Consider the following 19,141-nt stretch of genomic DNA (forward strand, 5'->3'; position numbering starts at 1 on the left):
CAATGCAAGGGATGACCTATGGGGAACTCGACACATTCTGGCAATATACACTGCACATTATTAAAAGTAGAATTACAACCATGCTGCGAAGTAATAGGTTTGACACAATATATTTTGTGGAGCCAAATTTAGCTTTATCTGTTTTGCGAAGGGTGTTGCAGTATTCTAAACATCAAACTTAAGGGCAGTGTTCCATTTGTGACTGTTGAGACATTGCTAAGTGTAATTTACCAGTCTCCACTCCACCAGGGATTCCTGTAAAGCCTTCAGGATGTAGGATCTGCAGGAACTTCTCCTTCCAGGGTAAGAGTTGTAATGGGGGACTGAGAGAACCACCACCAGTCCTGTGGACCTCCAGGTTACACTTGGAGGCCAGTAAATGAACTTTCCCCCGCAGGTTATTCCACCTCTTGCTAATCTACTCCTGTGTGCACAGATTGTTAGCTACAGCATTCACCCTGTCAATTACTCTGGGCCACATTTGTCTCTTCTGGGAAATGGTAGTGTTTTGGATTTGTGCTCCAAACAATTTTGTCTCTACTCTGATGACTTCATTCACCATGACAGGCAACTCTCCCTGTGAAAAACGGGGGTTTCTCCTTCTTGCGATAGTGAATTATGTAGAAAAACTAAAGTAGTGCCCAAAAATAATGAGGGAAAATCAATTAAATATGGTTTTAACAAAAAAAATAGAGAGAGGGAGAGTAACATAGAAATAAACCTGTCTCCTGTGTGGCAATTCCTGCATATAAATGGTTTCTGCAATGTGATGGCAAAGGATAATGGTCTGAAATGGAGTGTGTTTTATAGTGTGTTTTGCAGGTGCTCACAGTTGTCCAATTTACAACAGGTGTGGGTGGCTAGCATCCAATCAATGGCCACAGTGATAGTACTATACTGAACGGTTTCCGCACCTGACTTACAGCCTGCACAACTGTGTGATCTAAATAGGATTGCGGTATGCCACCATCAAGATGGCGATGGAGGGCCTACTCATCAGAATTGGAGTCCGCCACATCAGCTGCAAGATGCAGCTGGCATGATGGAGTACACTCTGTTGTGGCAGACTTTCGTTAGCCACAATACATCTAAATACAGCGGGTGGAAGAATGCCGACTGATGGGGCTTGGCGGTGCCACTGCCAACATGTAATCAGGCCCTTAGTCTGTTCTTCTGATTTTGCTCATTATTTTATTATATGAGCCTTCATGACAATTGTTTTCCTATACTCTCTGACTTATAATTTTGTCTTTTGTATTATGCTTTAATGTAGGAAAGTGCCCTTTTTGGATGGTCATCCCCACAGGTATTGCTCTAGATGCTGTTGGTTATGACACTGAAATTGTACTGTTGCCTGCTAACCAGGCCCCAGTGCCAGTGCTCTCTCCCTAAATTGGTAAATGTGAATCACCTTCCCTAGCTGGCAAGTACTATAACCCCCTTATAAGTCCCTAGTATATGGTAACAGTGGTACCCAGCGCGTATGGGTGTTAAAGGAGTCACCAGGGCCAAAAGCACTGGTTGTGCCCCCGAGTGACCCATGTAAATTACTGATAGCATGCCTGCCATAGCAGACTGCAGGAACAGTGCACACTGCTTGAACTCGACTGTGCCCACGCCTTGTATGGCTGATCTCTAATATACAGTATGTCAGTCACACGTAAGGAAGGCCTCCTGAGCACAGAAAGCAGAGAGCATTATATTGAAGTTGTGGACATATAAGTGCAAGCTTATATGTTACTATTGTGGCCTTTTCCATTATAGGCTATGATAAGTGTACACCGGTCTATAGGATAGCATGGGTTGACACGCAGGCAAACCCAAGGTCACTAGCTCCATTATGGTACCACAGAAATGGGCATTGTTTGGTATCAAACAATGTGCCTTCTCACCCTTGACATGAATCTTGTGTCGAGGGTGATGTGCCATGGACCCAGAAAGCAACCTGAGTTACCCCAGTTCTTATATGCTCTGACTGCCAGCTCCCAGCTGCTTCTGCCAAGACAGGATTTTAACTCCATGGGCAGTAGTCTGAACATTCCCAGAAGTCAGGACAATGGACTTATGGGAAGGAGGCCACACCTCCCTTCCTCCCAGGAAGGCTGGTGAAGTGGCATATCAAGGGGGTGGGCTTCAAAGGGCACACCACCTCTGATATGCAAACAGGCGCTCCCTCAGTGGAGGTCAAAGCTGTCCACATGCCTTGAGGCACATTTGCTCCCGAGTAGGTGGAATAATGAGTTAGTCAGGAGACGTACACCCCCAGATGTCTAGCCAAACCGCTTGTGGGGTTCAGCCTGGTCAGTATAGCTGAGGAAGGCTTCAGCCATCTTGAATAGTGGCAATATAGAGGATTCTGGGTGGAAGAGGTGCCACAACCTACCAGATGTGGTCACCTCAGAAGCGGAGTAGCCACTGGGGCTAGTAACCCATTGACTACTTAAATCTATGATTTAAGAGGCTCCCCTGGCACCAAAACCTCAGCCCTGGCCCAATTCACCCACTTTGCTCTGCCCTATCTGGAAACAAAAAACACAGATGTGCAACAGCTTGTGAAGATAGAACAAGAAGAGACGCACATCGATGACAACATGAACCTTCACTAACAAAAGGTGTGATACCCTGATCCTGTGGCAACCTTCTTGAAACTGCTCGTCCTAGACCAAAGACTGCTTCCCCCAGCAAGAGGGAACCCTTTGTGAACCAAAGGTAAGGAAAGACTCCCTTGTACTAGTGGCACTTGTCTCTCCCCCACCACAAATAAAAAGCACCTACCGGAACTGAAGAAGTGCTGCCCATTGGGCCCTTCGAGGGATTATCCAAAGACATTTGGTCCAGTGCATTGTGGGAAGTGTTGTCCAGCTCCTCTCCAAGTTTCTGCTGGCTACCATTTTCCACTGGACCTGCGGAAGAGGAGATAGCTTCTCCTCCACCTCACTACTGCCAAGCTTTATTAGTGGTTAGTCCAGCATCACCACAGTTACTTGACACTGCAACCCAAGGGCACACCTCAACTTTCCATCTGATGTCACCAGTGGCTCTGTTGTTGCACTTTTTCCTCACTTGCACTTTCAGCACAAAGAATAGCCAATCACACATCTGCACCAGAGACTCTCAAGCTAGGTGGAGTTGTTTTGCCTGGTGAATCTTGGTCCAGGAGTCTACACAAGCTTAACAGTCAGTGGGCTCCCACAAACTCAACCTGCAAGTGACAGAGTGTCACAAGGATAATTTTTCAGCACCCTCGGCTCCTACGTTCAGCACCAAGGACAGCCAGGACACCTCTGTACCCGGGCCCAATGATCCAGTTAAAATTGGTCTGACTGTCACAGCTTGGTCCTGGGACCTGCACAACCTTAACCACGAGTAGGTTTCTCTGAGCTGACCCTGCAAGTGACTGAGGGCCAGATGTAGGACGCCGTTTGCATGGTGCAAACTGCGAAAATCGCAGTTTGCGCCAAGCAAACGGCCTAACGCGATGCACATTTACAAATTGCAATTTGTGAATGCGACTCGCAAATAGGAAGGGGTGTTCCCTTCCTATTTGCGACTCGCATCGCAATTCAGAATTGCTTTGTGACCGCGACTGCAGTCACAAAGCAACTCGCAGTTACCACCAGTGCCACACTGGTTGTAACTCATTCGCAAAAGGGAAAGGGTCCCCATGGGACCCCTTCCCCTTTGTGAATGTTGCCCAGAATGTTTTTTCGGAGCAGGCTGTGGTCCAATGGACCACTGCCTACACTGAAAAAACGAAACCAAATGGTTTCGGTATTTTTTTCATTTTGCAACTCGTTTTCCTTTAAGGAAAACGGACTGCAAAATGAAAAAAAAACACTGCTTTATTTAAAAAACCTCATTAATATTGATGAGGTGGGTCTTTGCGACCCCATAGCGAGTCGCAGACGGTGTCTGAGACACCGTTCTGCATTCGAGATTGCGACTCGGAAATTGCGAGTCAGACAGACTCGCAATTTCCGAGTCGCAATCTCAGAGTTTGCTACATGTGGCCCTAAGTGTCACTAGTAATTTTTCCATTTACCGCAGCGGTAAAGTTTGACAGTTTGTAAATGTACTGCTTTTATTTTTACTCTAAAATCCATAACTTTGGTAATGCTTATCTGATTTACTTTGTTTTGGTGTGTAAACAAAATAAAAAGATACTTTATTTGTATAAATTGGTGTTGGATTTCTTTCAAGTCATGACAATTACTTATCATCCATATTGGTACTCTGAAATGCTTAACACTTGTTCCTCTAGCAAAGCTTATCTGCTTTTTGCCACACTACCAAGACTGAGCTAAGGATTTATTATTGTGAATCTAAAGGATCATCTTTGGGATATTGTGAGAGTATTGCCTAGTGAAACCTAACAAGCATCACTGCATAATACTCCACGTTCCTACATTTAATTTTAATACACTTTCATGATTTTCCCAAATCACTGATCTCAAACTCCCTTTTTGAGTCAGCTCTCCTACTGACTGTGGTTTGGTAATGCTGTTTTGAATCTTGTCCTAGGAACACATTGCCTCATCTATTCTTGAGGTCATCACCATCCCCGATCGCTCAACTGGGTGCCGCTGTCATGTAGATTATCTAAGTGATAGTGCATGCATGCCATATTAGTACCAAGGTCTAAATTGTAGAGAAATGTGTGATACATTTGTACAAAGAACTGAGATACCTGCTCCCAATCAACTATGTCCTTGACTCTGAATGTCACACAAAACCACAAATCTAGAAAAACGCCAGGGTGAACAGGAGTTAGGTCAGCATCTTTAGGAATAGAACCTACGATGACAAAAAAAGAGAAAAACCAGTTCTGAACTTCTTCCTCTTAATTATTCATTTCATAAGGTTTGTACAATTACTTCAATGACGCACAGTAAAGAAATAAATTTCACATTGTACTGATAAAAACAAATCTTACAAAATCTTCAAAACAATGAAATGAAGCCCTCTCCCATATTTTGATCTTAAGTTGAGGGTATGAATTTTTTGCTCAAAGTCTTTGCTACATTATCTTCCTAGAGGAAGAGTGATTCTTGGTTCAGAAATGGTTCTGAAGTAATTTGTGTGAATAATATCCTTCTCACAAGCAACTCAAGACGGTCTCTGAGAATTAACCCTGTACCAACATAAAAAAACAAAATAAATCTACAAGGGACCAATCCAAAACAAAAACTTACAACTTCCCTGAAATAATCAAATCTAGTTCCCTCACAAGTCTGGTATTTTACTTGAAAGTATGTAGCGTTTGCCCAGAGTATTCACTGTGTTATCTCCAAAGGCTTTATCTGTGTAACATTACTGTAAATCCTTTTCAAGCATTGATTCACAAATATATTATGATTAAATGTCCAGCAATAGGAAGTGAGTATTGTAGTTGTCAATCAACATTAGTAAGTACCAATAGCTGTGGGATATAACTGGTTTGGGGCGAGGGCGTGTCAAATTGGTCCCAACAGAACTGCTAGGTAATGTGACCTAAGCTAAAAAGTGATTGACTTTGCATACTTACTTGCAGGCTTAACATCTTATACAAGGTAGAAAGATACTAGCTCTCGTTACGCAAATTAGAAATCTAGTATAAAGGGAAAGGGGGCTAGGTCAAGGATCACCACGACTAGAACATACAATGAGGGAAAAAACTCATGGGGTGTAGCCAATTCACAATGGAGGTGTTTCAGAGAAGCAAACCTTAAAAAAGAGTGAAGCAATTAAGTTTACATATTACCCATTAACATGATCTTACAAAACTCAAATGTAAGTTCCTCACAAATTTTGATAGTTTATGTGAAAATGTAGTTTTTCTTAGTACCAACAGCTCTGAAATCCCAGCGAATAACTGCCTTCCCTTTAATGGAAAGGGACTGAGAGGAGAGATCTCATAACAAAGAAAGAAAAGAATTGTCACACACAGAAATAGTGTACAAACTCCCCAAATAAATGCAATCTAATTGACTCTGATATTATGGATTTCTTCCAGCAAGTAATTAGCTTTTGCTCAACATGCACTTTGGATTATATTCATAGGGCTAGAGTCGATTTTAAATTTCTGTGCATCATTTTTATGTCCCGATTCACAGGTGGAAGGTATTAGAGAACATAAACTGTAATAGAGATAAGTAACAATACTTCATCAGGTCCCACAAAAGCTGCAAACATATTAAAATCAAGTAATCTAAATACATTGCAATTTGTGCTCTTTGTCTTGAATGTGAGCGTCTTTTGTCTGAAGTCTTCAATTGACTCTCTCTGGCCGCTAATGTGTCTATGAAGCAAATACTCCTGCGTTCCTTTGAGTAATTCTTATCTCCAGATTTACTGGCAGGAGCTCAAAAGAGTAGACCCCTTAACAATAGGGAAAGAAACATCTACTTGTCAACTATAGAAATAAAGCAAACAAACCCTCCAAATAAGAGTAATGTAGCTCACTCACAAAGTATGACCTTTGCCTAGAAGTAAGTAGCTTTTTTGGCTTAAGCTATCCCAAAAGGACTAGAGTGAATTTTACATTTCTGTGGTTACTTTTCATGGCCTGCTTTACCTGGGAGACGTCTTTTATAACAGAGCCAGTAATGAGAGAGAGATGAAGATAATATATTTCAATATCACCTATAAAATTTATAGAAACTACGAGACAGCAACATTCGCCCTCTTGCAATTTGTGACTTTTTGCCTGAAAGTATTGGCTTTTGTTTAAAGTATTTGGAGGTTTAGCTCCTTAGGGTTGCAACACATATAAACATTTAAGTAGGCCTTTGTTAGGCCCTGATTCATAAGGAAGAGGACTTGGTGAATAGACCTGATTACAAGCAAAAACTAAAATAATGCTTGAGTACAAGTTATGAAAAGATATCTCCTAAAACTCCAAACCCGCAAGCAAAGCAAATGTAGATCCATCGCAATTTATAACCTCTTTCCTAAAAAATATATAGCTTTTGTCAATATTCAATGGGTTATCTCACTGGAGCTAGAGTGACTCTGAAACAACATCTATATGAATATTTTCTTGTTCCGATTTGTGAGGGAGAGCCTTATTGAATATAACATATAATAATATAGAGAAAAAAATAATGTTTACATGTCGGCTGAAGAACAAACAAACTTACAAGATTCTATAATAGATAGAATCTGACTACATAATATGTGGTATTTTACCTGAACGTCTGTGGCATTGGGCTGGGCAACCTGAAGCTCTTTTGGCACCCATATCATTTTACAAATCTGGAGAAGGCAACCTGGGACATAAATAAATACTGGAAGAAGTACCTATGCATGGTAATTAGGATGATAATAGATCCATGTCCAGCAGGTACAGTCTGTTTACAAAAACATACTTTTGCTTGTATCTGATTTCTGCCTTAAAGATTGGGCATTAAATACACTTAGGCGCTCATTACAACATTAAAAGCCGCTTACCGCCGTGCAGAAGTCCGCCAACACACTGCCGCGGCCGGGAAATTCCACCACTGCTATTATGACCCACAGCTCGGAATCCGCCAAAAGTCAGACACCCACACAAGTCCGCCACACCAAAGGTCAGTGATAAACTGGCGAAAACAAAACCTCCATCGTCACGCCAACAGATATACGCCCACACTATCACGACATACGAATCCACGCAGCGGTCTTTCATCCGCGGTATTCCATTGGCGGTACACACTGCCGCGCTCAAAATACACACACTCTTACAAAACATCCCCACATTGGACAATTCAAAATACACACACCTGATACACAAACACACACCACTCCCACACACCCATTACAATATAAAACACACACCCACATCACCCACAAACCCCCACGACCAAAAATTCCGAAAGAAGGCCAGAGAGAGACACCACCAGCAAGAACAACAGCATCCACAGGCACACAACACCATCACCCACACAACTTCCACGCACCTCACACAACACACCACTACATATCACCACACTTATCACCACACACTCCACCCAACACATCACCTACACCACTCCATGGCACGGCAAAGACACCCCAGGTTCTCGGAGGAGGAGCTCAGGGTCAGGGTGGAGGAAATCGTCCGGGTAGAGCCACAGCTATTCTGAGCACAGGTGCAGCACACCTCCTTAGCTAGGAAGATGGAGCTCTGGCGCAGAATAGTGGACAGGGTCAACGCAGTGGGACAACACCCAAGAAATTGGGAGGACATCAGGAAGAGGTGGAACGACCTACGGGGGAAGGTGCATTCCGTGGTCTCAAGACACCACCTGGTGGTTCAGCGGACTGGCGGCGGACCCCCGCCTCCTCCCCCACAACTAACAACATGGGAGAAGCAGGTCTTGGCGATTCTGCATCCTGAGGGCCTCGCAGGAGTAGGTGGAGGAATGGACTCGGGTAAGGCAAATCTTAACTATTACATCCCCCACCCTACCTGCATGCTATCACATACCCCCACCCTCACCCTCAGCACCCCAACTCCTCACAAATGTCCCAACATCACAAACCACCCATCCCAACACCAAGCCCTGCATGCAACTACAAAGCATGGACACCCATCACCAAAGCATGGCCACTGCACATACCCATACACCCCCCTAAACCACCATCACACAAGCTCCCACACAGGAAAGCTAGCACTGGGGTACACGCTCACCCACCCATTGCACACAATTACACACACAGATTTAACAAACATCCTTTTATACCCCTGCAGGACCCCTACCCAACGTCACCGGACACGAGGGTCCACACATGTTCACACCACCAACAGAAGAGGCCCACAGTGATGACAGCACCTCTGTCCAACTGGATCTAGATGACCAGCCCGGACCATCGGGGACCTCTGGACAGTCGGTTCCCCTCACACAGGCACAGGCCACCACAGACCTTCCCCCCTCTGGAAACACCAGCACAGCACCCACCCAGCGGGCCCATACCTCCGTCCCCAGGACACATCAATCAGCTGTGTGTCCATCACTACAGGGAACCCAGGATAACCCACCACCCCAACAACAACAGGGACCTGGGGGAAGTGGTAGTGGGCACACGGTCCAGGGGACGAAGGCACTGGAACACAAGGGAACTGGGAGGGCTGCCGTGCGAAAGGGGGCGGACAGGCCAAGGGAACCCACTCTCCACGAGGCCCTCTCCTCCATCATGGGAGCATACCACCACTCCCAGGAGACGATGTCAACGGTACTGGCCAAGTTTCAAGAGATCCAGCGCATGCAGGAGGAACAGTATATGGGCTTCAGGGAGGAACTCAGAACCATCAGCTCCACCCTGGGCACCATCGTAGGGGTGCTGAAGGAAGTACTCAACACCAGGAGGGACACTGTGGCACTACAAGGGGCCCCTGACACTAGCATGGACGATGAACTGCCCACCACCTCCGCCGGAGCTAGTGGACAGGACGCCCCACCACAGGACCACCACACCAGCACCCCACCCCCTGCAGAGGGAGAACCACCCCGCAAACGGTCCCTGAGATCCAGGAACAAGACAGAGAACGATGCCAAGACCCCCGCCAAGAAATGAGACCACCCTGATTGTCATCCTACTGTCCCACTTTGTCACCCTGTCCATAATTAAACTGCCCAGCTCCACTTCCTATGCCCATATGGGCAAGGCACCTGTGAGACTAATAGACTGGACTCTGCCATGGACACTCCTCCGGCATCACCCCTCACCATTTCCCTACCCCCTCCAATATTTACACAGCTAAAGCACAAAATTATCTGGAGTCTGTCTGTGATTTCGAAATAGTGTATTAGCAATTACAGTGACAAAATGTTTTTGAAATAGTAATGTCAACATACCTATGTCACACAGCTCTAGTCCATGAGGAATCTAAGCAGATGTCACACAGTGGGACCCACATCTGTGAAACCGTAAGGGAAAGTGACAACTCAGTGACCATACACTGGGTGAAAACGACAGACAGGAGAGAGGTATTAATGTTAAAGTACATGTAATAGGCAGGATTGTATTCTTACCTGTGTCTCACTGGAAATATTGCTGGATCACTGAGTCCCTTTTGTGCATGTCTTCTTCCTCTGCTTCCTCCTCATCACTGTCCACAGGCTCCACAGCTGCAACAACACCGCCATCTGGACCATCCTCCTGCAGAAAAGGCACCTGGAGTCGCAAAGCCAAGTTGTGAAGCATACAGCAGGCCACGATGATCTGGCACACCTTCTTTGGTGAGTAGAATAGGGATCCACCTGTCATATGGAGGCACCGGAACCTGGCCTTCAGGAGACCGAAGGTCCGCTCGATCACCCTCCTAGTTCGCCCAATGGCCTCATTGTAGCGTTCCTCTGCCCTGGTCCTGGGATTCCTCACTGGGGTCAGTAGCCATGACAGGTTGGGGTAACCAGAGTCACCTGCAAATGGTGAGGGGCAACTGTTAGACACATACTAACCTGGAGGGATAATCACAGACCCAGACAACCATTCCCACTGACTTGCTTCCAGGTGCTCACCTAATAGCCACACACAGTGCCTCTGAAGTTGACCCATCACATAAGGGATGCTGCTATTCTGCAGGAGGTAGGCGTCATGCACTGAGCCAGGGAACATGGCTTTCACATGGGAGATGTACTGGTCTGCCAAACATACCATCTGTACATTCATAGAATGATAACTCTTCCGGTTTCTGTACACCTGTTCACTCCTGTGGGGGGGGGGACCAAAACCACATGTGTCCCATCAATGGCACCTATGATGTTGGGGATATGTCCCTGGGCATAGAAATCACCTTTCACTGTAGGCAAATCCTCCACCTGAGGGAAAACGATGTAGCTCCGCATATGTTTCAGAAGGGCAGACAACACTCTGGACAATACGTTGGAAAACATAGACTGGGACATCCCTGAAGCCATGGCCACAGTTGTTTGAAAAGAGCCACTTGCAAGGAAATGGAGTACTGGCAGCACCTGCACTTGAGGGGGGATTCCTGTGGGATGGCGGATTGCTGACATCAGGTCTGGCTCCAACTGGGTACACAGTTCCTGGATTGTGGCACGGTCAACCCTGTAGGTGATTATCAAATGTCGCTCCTCCATTGTCGACAGGTCCACCAACGGTCGGTACACCGGAGGATGCCGCCATCTCCTCACATGTCCCAGGGGACGGTGCCTATGAAGGACAACAGCAGGCACAGAGTCAAACAACTCAGAGGTACATACCCACAGTTTACCCAGAACACCAATCATACACAAAAGGTGACCTGTATGTGTGTTGAGACTAGGCCTAGGTAAGTGTGACGCAGTTGAAAATGAAGCCATGTGGGCCCCTGAAATGGCGGCTGCCTGACCTGTAAAGTGGGACAATGGGATGTGAGCTAACTGTGCTGGCATTGTACACCGTCGTGGTAGGCAGTCGAAGACCGCGGCGCAATGCAGCATTGGTTAACAATGGACCCTATGGGTGCCAGGAGCCAATGACGATGTACGCCGGCGGTGACGGTACGCACTTCCGCGGACATGACCGCCATTTTCTATCACTTCAATCACTCGATACCTGATCTTCGACAGGAGAGGACCTACACTGCAAGTGCTGCTGTGACCTCGGTCTGGAAGAGACAATGGATCGTGCTTCTGGGGATAGGGCCCCTGCCTTCACATCGGAGGAGTTGGAGAAGCTCGTGGATGGGGTCCTCCCCCAGTACACGCTACTCTACGGTCCTCCAGACAAACAGGTAAGTACACTGGGAGCATGTTGTATTGGCTATGCCTGTGTGGAGAGGGCTGGATGTAAGAAGGAAGGGGGCAGAGTGCTGCGTGAATGCATGTGCCACATGCCAAGGGTAGGGATGGGGGCCAATCACTTTGACGGTGCAGTTGGTAATGACTTCTCTTCTTCCCCTGTACATTTCATGTAGGTCAGCGCCCACCAGAAGAAAGATATTTGGCGTTCCATCGCCAAGGACGTCCAGACCCTGGGAGTCTACCACAGACGGAGCACCCACTGTCGGAAAAGAAGGGAGGACATTCGCCGCTGGAGCAAGAAGACAGCGGAGGCTCAGCTGGGGATGGCCTCCCAACGTGGGAGGGTGCCCGTTGCACCATGACCCCCCTGATGTTCAGGATCCTGGCGGTGGCCTACCCGGAGTTGGATGGGCACTTGAGGGCATCACAGCAGACACAAGGGGGTGAGTATACTCTCATTCTGCTGACTTTGCGCACAGTGGAGTTGTCTGTGTGGGGGATGTCTGTCTGTGGGTTTCCCTAGGCCAGGGCGAGTTCCGTAGGCAAGGCCCCTCCGTAAGGCAGACCATGTGGCACCCCAGCCCACCTCTGTAGACTGCCAGGTACAGCTTTTCATGCCCCTGTGTTCTCTCCCAGTGTGTCTGTGACGCCCCCTCCCAAGATACACAAACGCAGGCACACACCCACCCAACAGCCATCCACCTCACGACAGCCTCCAGCGCATGCACCTGCACCCAAAGTCACCAAACGTACACCTCTTACTACCACCACCTCTTCCTCCACTCCCAAACCCCCTCCAGCTACTCGTCCCAAGCTTTTCCTGTCCAGCCTTGACCTTTTTCCCACACCTTCCCCTCCCCGTCCATCTCATAGGTCCCGAACAAGCACCTCAGCCACAACATCTCCGGGACCAGTGGTGCCTGTAGTCACCGGTATGTGGAGTGCACCGGCCACCAGGACAGCCAATGTGGCACGGAGCCACATAACAGACAGTCCCCCACCTGTGAAGCATCAGAAGTTGGCCAGTGCCTGGCAGGAGAGGAGGAAGACTCCAGCCACCAAAGCCGCTCCCAGGGGTCCTGTTGGGAGTGTGGAGTCAGCTGTGACACCTTCCAAGGTGGGGTAGGGTCACAAGAAACCCGGCAAGTCTGGGAAGAGCTTCACGGAGGAGAAGACCACCATCATCCCCGCTGCCCAGGAGGCCACCGCCAGCCCCAGCCCAGCTGCCCAGGAGGGTACCGCCAGGCCCAGCCCAGCTGCCCAGGAGGGCACCGCCAGCCCCAGCCCAGCTGCCCAGGAGGGCACCGCCAGCCCCAGCCCCGCTGATCCATTAAGGACCGCCAGCACCAGCCCCCGCCACCACAAGCCCCGCTGGGCCATGAAGGACCACCAGCACAAGCCCCGCTGGGCCATGAACGACCGCCAGCACCAGCCCGCTGGGCCATGAAGGACCGGCAGCACAAGCCCCACTGGGCCATGAAGAACCGCCAGCACAAGCCCCGCTGGGCCATGAAGGACCGCCAGCACAAGCCCCGCTGGGCCATGAAGGACCGCCAGCACAAGCCCCACTGAACAGGGCACCGCCATCTCAAGCACCGCTGAACAGGGCACCGCCAACTCAAGCACAGCTAAACAGGGCACCGCCAACTCAAGCACCGCTGCACAGGGCACCGCCAACTCAAGCACCGCTGAACAGGGCACCGCCAACTCAAGCACCGCTGCACAGGGGCACCGCCAACTCAAGCACCGCTGCACAGGGCACCGCCAACTCAAGCACCGCTGAACAGGGCACCGCCAACTAAAGCACCGCTGCACAGGGCACCGCCAACTCAAGCACCGCTGAACAGGGCACCGCCAACTCAAGCACCGCTGCACAGGGCACCGCCAACTCAAGCACCACTGAACAGGGCACCGCCAACTCAAGCACCTCTGCACAGGGCACCACCAACTCAAGCACCGCTGAACAGGGCACCCCCAACTCAAGCACCGCTGCACAGGGCACCGCCAACTCAAGCACCTCTAGCCCATGAGCGGCAGGGGCACTGACGCAACTGGGTCCGTCACGGGGTGAGTGATGCACTCTGGGCACCGGTCCCCCTCCAAAACCAGTGGAGACTGTCATCCACTACCTCTGTCCTTCACAGGATGAAGCACTCTAGGCACCAGTCCCCCTCCAGAACCAGTGGAGACTATCATCCACTACCTCTCGCCTTCACAGGATGAAGCACTCTGGGCACCAGTCCCCCTTGAGAACCAGTGGAGACTGTCATCCACTAGCTCTGTCCTTCACAGGATGCAGCACTCTGGGCACCAGTCCCCCTCCAGAACTAGTGGAGACATCCATCCACTACCTCTGTCCTTCACAGGATGAAGCACTCTGGGCACTAGTCCCCCTCCAGAACCAGTGGGGACTGTTATCCACTTGAGAGACTGTGGCTTTGCACTCCCCAGGATGCAGCAGTGGGCAACCCACCCACTGTAGAGACTTGAGAGACTGTGGCTTTGCACTCCCCAGGATTGAACAGTGGGCAACCCACCCACTGTAGAGACTTGAGAGATGGTGGCTTTGCACTCCCCAGGATGGAAAAGTGGGCAACCCACCCACTGTAGAGACTTGAGAGACTGTGGCTTTGCACACCCCGGGATTGAAGAGTGGGCAACCCACCCACTGTAGAGGCTTGAGAGACTTTGGCTTTGCACTCCCTAGGATTGAAGAGTGGGCAACACACCCACTGTAGAGACTTGAGAGACTGTGGCTTTGCACTCCCCAGGATGGAACAGTATGCAACCCACACACTGTAGAGACTTGAGAGACTGTGGCTTTGCACTCCCCAGGATTGAAGGGTGGGCAACCCACTACTGTAGAGACTTGAGAGACTGTGGCTTTGCACTCCCCAGGATGGAACAGTGGGCATGTGGCCCTCTCGTGGATTTGCCGTTGTGCACTCAAGCGGCTGAGGTGCCCCCCATTTCCCTCCCCCGAGGTGCCTGTTTAGTTGCTGTCTAATGCCCCTGCAGTGTTCTCTCCGTCATGGTCGGGGATCTTGTGTGGGCCTCGCCCATACCGTGTGGTCCCAGTGTTCCACGGACTTTCTTTGTGCAGTACCTGGACTACTATGCCTGGTATATATATTTTGTACATGGTGTATATATATATTTCTGCCTACTTGTTTGTAATATATTCCGATGGTTACACTCATTTTCTTTGGTCTTTGCATTCGTCCGGGGGCGGTTTGGGGGGTGTAACTGTGATGTATTGATATGCATTAACGTGTGTGTTGTAGTGGGTGAGGGTGGGGGTGTTGCGTGTGTGTGTCCCTGTTATTTGCCTCCCCCCCTCCCCTGTGTCGCAGGTGCAGTACTCACTGTGGTCTTCGCCGCCAGCGTTCGTGCTCCTGGTAGAGGAGCAGGAAGACTATTGCAGGTAGAATTTGGAGTTCCGGTTCCATGGTGTCCTCGTTCCTCGTGGAGTGTGTAGAGGTGAGCGTTTTCCCTTTGAAATTCCTGTTTCCGCCGTGTTTTTATCCGCGGTGAATCCACCCCGGAAAAGGTGGCGGATTGGCCTGTCATAATAGTATGGGCGGTACATTGTCTCCCGCCTGTCTGTTGGCGGTGACCGCTGTGCTGTTTGTTTGTACCGCCGTGGCGGTCGGAGTGTTAAAGTGGCTGTCTTTCTTGGCGTTTTCCGCCACGGTCGTAATTGCAATTTTTTTACCACCGGCCTGTTGTCGGTCTTACCGCCGCTATAACACCATCCACAGGGTTGTAATGACCACCTCAGTATTTACCCAATCATGCGATCTGCAGCAATATATTTTTATTTGCACGTGTGTCTATAACAGCATCATTTTCATCTAAGGAGGGGCATTTATTTCAGCAGCCAAAAGAGTATTCAAGGTTCACCTTTATAATTTGGTTTCTTGGAAGATTTTTAGTACACTTCAGTTTTAGAAAACGTATCTCACAGGCCAGTACTGTGCAAGGCAATTTCAAGATGATTTTATTTGCCAAATACAAATTCTGGTAAGCACTTTAGAAAGGGATGTACAGGGTTTTCTTCACTGTCATATTGTCCATGTGGTCTCCTTTTGACGATCTGTCTACTTGGCTGCAAAGATTTGCAATTCTTCTCGAAAAGCCGACACAGTTAGAGACTGTCTATATTTTGCAGCAAGTAGCTAAGGTTCACAAGATCGTTCTCTGGTGGACTCGCACTGAAGTTTCTATCGTTTGATCACAGTCCCTTTCTCCAACAGCTTTGTTGGCCCATCCTGCAACTTACATTGCAGCAAAGTGCATGGCATCAAAATTCTGCAAATCTGCAGAAGAGATTTTGTTGTGTCCAACTCCATTCTCGGGGCCTGTAGGATATCCATTCCCCTTGTTTTGGAGACACACAGTGGTGTAGTATGGCAAACATCATTGTTTCTGCTATAGTCTGAACTGTGCAGCTATTTCATGACAGCTCACACAACACAGCCATCCTTCCATGGGCGTCTTGGAGAATGGCAGCACGAGAATTTAACAGACCAAATGAAGAAGTGGAAGTAGTAGATGCTGGTGTTGCATATATAAGTATAAGATCAAACATGCATGCAGCAACAGACATGCATATGACCTGGGGATTCCTTCCATAGACATGTACTGAGACAATTTTATTGGCCCTAGAGGTTTGAAGTACCATCAGTAGAGTTCCAAACGCACAAAGTTAGATTAAGTTCATTTTTCTGAATTGCAGTTTGCACCACCTCAAACAATCTTTTTCATTGAGGACAAGGTACAATTCTTTACTGCTAACAGCGCTACAGTGCCTCTGACATACCATATGATAACTCAACAGTTGCCAGTAACAGTTAAATCTTGGGATGATTCTATCTGCTTTGCGACCATACCTGCTTCCTGTATTTCTTTGCTTATAGCTTTTGTTATCAATTTAGATATTACTTCATAGCATAGCCAAATGATTGTGTCTGATATTAAGGTCACAAACGCACAACATAAATTTTTCTGCTCTGCTTTGGAAGTGAGAGTTTGAATATGTTCTTTAAGGAGTTGGTCATTGTAGGAGGCTGGCTCAGTTTATGGTGTGGCACCCTATATACGGAGTCCAGGCAACCCTTAGTGATAGTGTTTTGGTGCCTAGATAACCAAAGCTCTCTAGGGGTAGCTGTGGAGAGCAGCTCAGACGTATCTGGGAAGAGTGTAAAACACTTACAATACCACAGTAGTCAGTCAGTGATGTTCACACAAGAAAGAACCACACCAAGTGTTACAAAAATAAATCATTCTTTAATATAACACTAGTACCATCCTACTATTGGTGTATCTCCACTTGGAGATATCTACACACAGGAAATACCTAGAAACAAACAGGAAAAACATCCAAATACATGGGACCCTATGATGGAGGCCGTTTGACTTTTTTGCTTATGCAGGGTCATCCCCAATCTTTTTGCCTCCTGCCTCCTATTTTTTCTGACCTGTTGCTGTTGGCTTTTGAACTCTGAGCACTTTACCACTGCTAACCAGTGCTAAAGTGCACATGCTCTCAGTGTAAATTGTATGTAATTGGTTTATCCATGATTGGCATATTTGATTTACTAGTAAGTCCCTAGTAAGGTGCACTAGAGGTGCCAGGGCCTGTAAGGCAAATGCTACTAGTGAGCCTGCAGCACTGGTTGTGCCACCCACATAAGTAGCTCTGTAATCATGTCTCAGACCTGCCACTGCAGTGTCTGTGTTTGCAGTTTTAACTGTAAATTTGACTTGGCAAGTGTGCCCACTTGCCAGGCCTAAACCTTCCCTTTTCTTACATGTCATACACCCCTAAGGTAGGCCCTAGGTAGCCCCAAGGGCAGGGTGCGGTGTATGGTTAAGGTAGGACATATAGTAATGTGGTTTACATGTCCTGACAGTGAAATATTGCTAAATTTGTTTTTCACTGTTGCAAGGCCTGTCCCTCTCATAGGTTAACCTGGGGGCTACCTTTAAATCTGATTAAAGTGTAGATTCCCTTTGGGAGCGGATGGACATGTGGAGTTTGGGGTCTCTGAGCTCACAATTTAAAAATACATCTTTTAGTAAAGTTGATTTTAAGATTGTGTGTTTGAAAATGCCACTTTTAGAAAGGGGGCATTTTCTTGCTTATACAATTTCTGACTCTGCCTGTTTGTGGATTCCCTGTCTGGGTCAGTTTGACAGTTGGGCTGGTTGCACCTCACACTAGACAGTGACACAAAGGGAGCTGGGGTGTAGCCTGCATATCCTGATGAGCCATCTGTGCTAGGAGGGAGGGGAGGAGTGGTCACTCACACCTGAAAGGGCTGTGCCTGCCCTCACACAATGCAGTCTCCAACCCCCTGGTGAGTGTCTGGGGCCTGGCCTGGGCAAGGCAGGATTTCACATTCAAAGGAGACTTTACTTTGAAGTAGGCCTACCTCAAAGGAGAAATTAGGTATAAGAAGGGCACCCAAAACCACAGACTTTTAGAAACACTTCTGGAACCAAGAGGAACCTCTGCCTGGAGAAGAGCTGAATAACTGAGGAGGAAGAGCTGCCCTGCCTGTGACAGTGCTTTGTGGAGCTATCCTGCAGTTGCTGCTTCTGCCAGAGTAAGAGGGCAAAGACTGGACTTTGTGTGCCTTCCATCTTGAGAAGAAATCTCCAAGGGCTTGATCTAGAGCTTGCCTCCTGTTGTTTGAAGGCTCGGGACAGCAAAGACTTCTCTCTGCCAGCACCTGGAGTCTCTGGAGAGACTCCTACTCTGCCCTGTGGTGCCCATCCAGTTCCCGGGGCCCTGAAAGGAGGAGCTGGCAGCCTAAAGACAAGGAAATCCACGCACAGAGCGCTGTGCGGGGAAAAGATTGACGCAAATCCGATCTGCGGCTGAAAAAACGACGCGCCGCTGGCTCCACAGCTGAGAAATGACACTCGCAGGAAACGCAACCGAAGAATCGACGCACGAAGCAGGAGAAACAACGCGCAGCATCGCTGACAGAGGCTGGGAGATCACAACCTGCGCTGCAGGATTTTCGGATCATCGTGCGGCTGGATTTTCGACTTACGTACCGCCGTGCGGAGTTATTTTTTACGCACACCCGCCCGTGCGTGGTTATTTTTGACGCGCACCAGGTATATTTTCACTCTAGCAGCGCTAGTGTGTGTTTAAAACTACTTAAAGACTCTTTTTGCATTTTTATTGATAACTTGACTTGTGTATGGTGGATTTTTGTCGTTTTGGTCTTGTTTTGTTTAGATAAATATTTCCTATTTTTCTAAACTGATGTTGTGTCATTTGGTAGTGTTTTCATTAAGTTACTGTGTGTGCTGGTAAAAATACTTTACACCTAACACTCTATAGTTAAGCCTACTGCTCTGCCAAGCTACCAAGGGGGTGAGCAGGGGTTAGCTGAGGGTGATTCTCTTTTACCCTGACTAGAGTGAGGGTCCTTGCT

This window comes from Pleurodeles waltl, chromosome 4_1 (assembly GCF_031143425.1).
Source record: "Pleurodeles waltl isolate 20211129_DDA chromosome 4_1, aPleWal1.hap1.20221129, whole genome shotgun sequence".
Lineage (NCBI taxonomy): Eukaryota > Metazoa > Chordata > Amphibia > Caudata > Salamandridae > Pleurodeles > Pleurodeles waltl.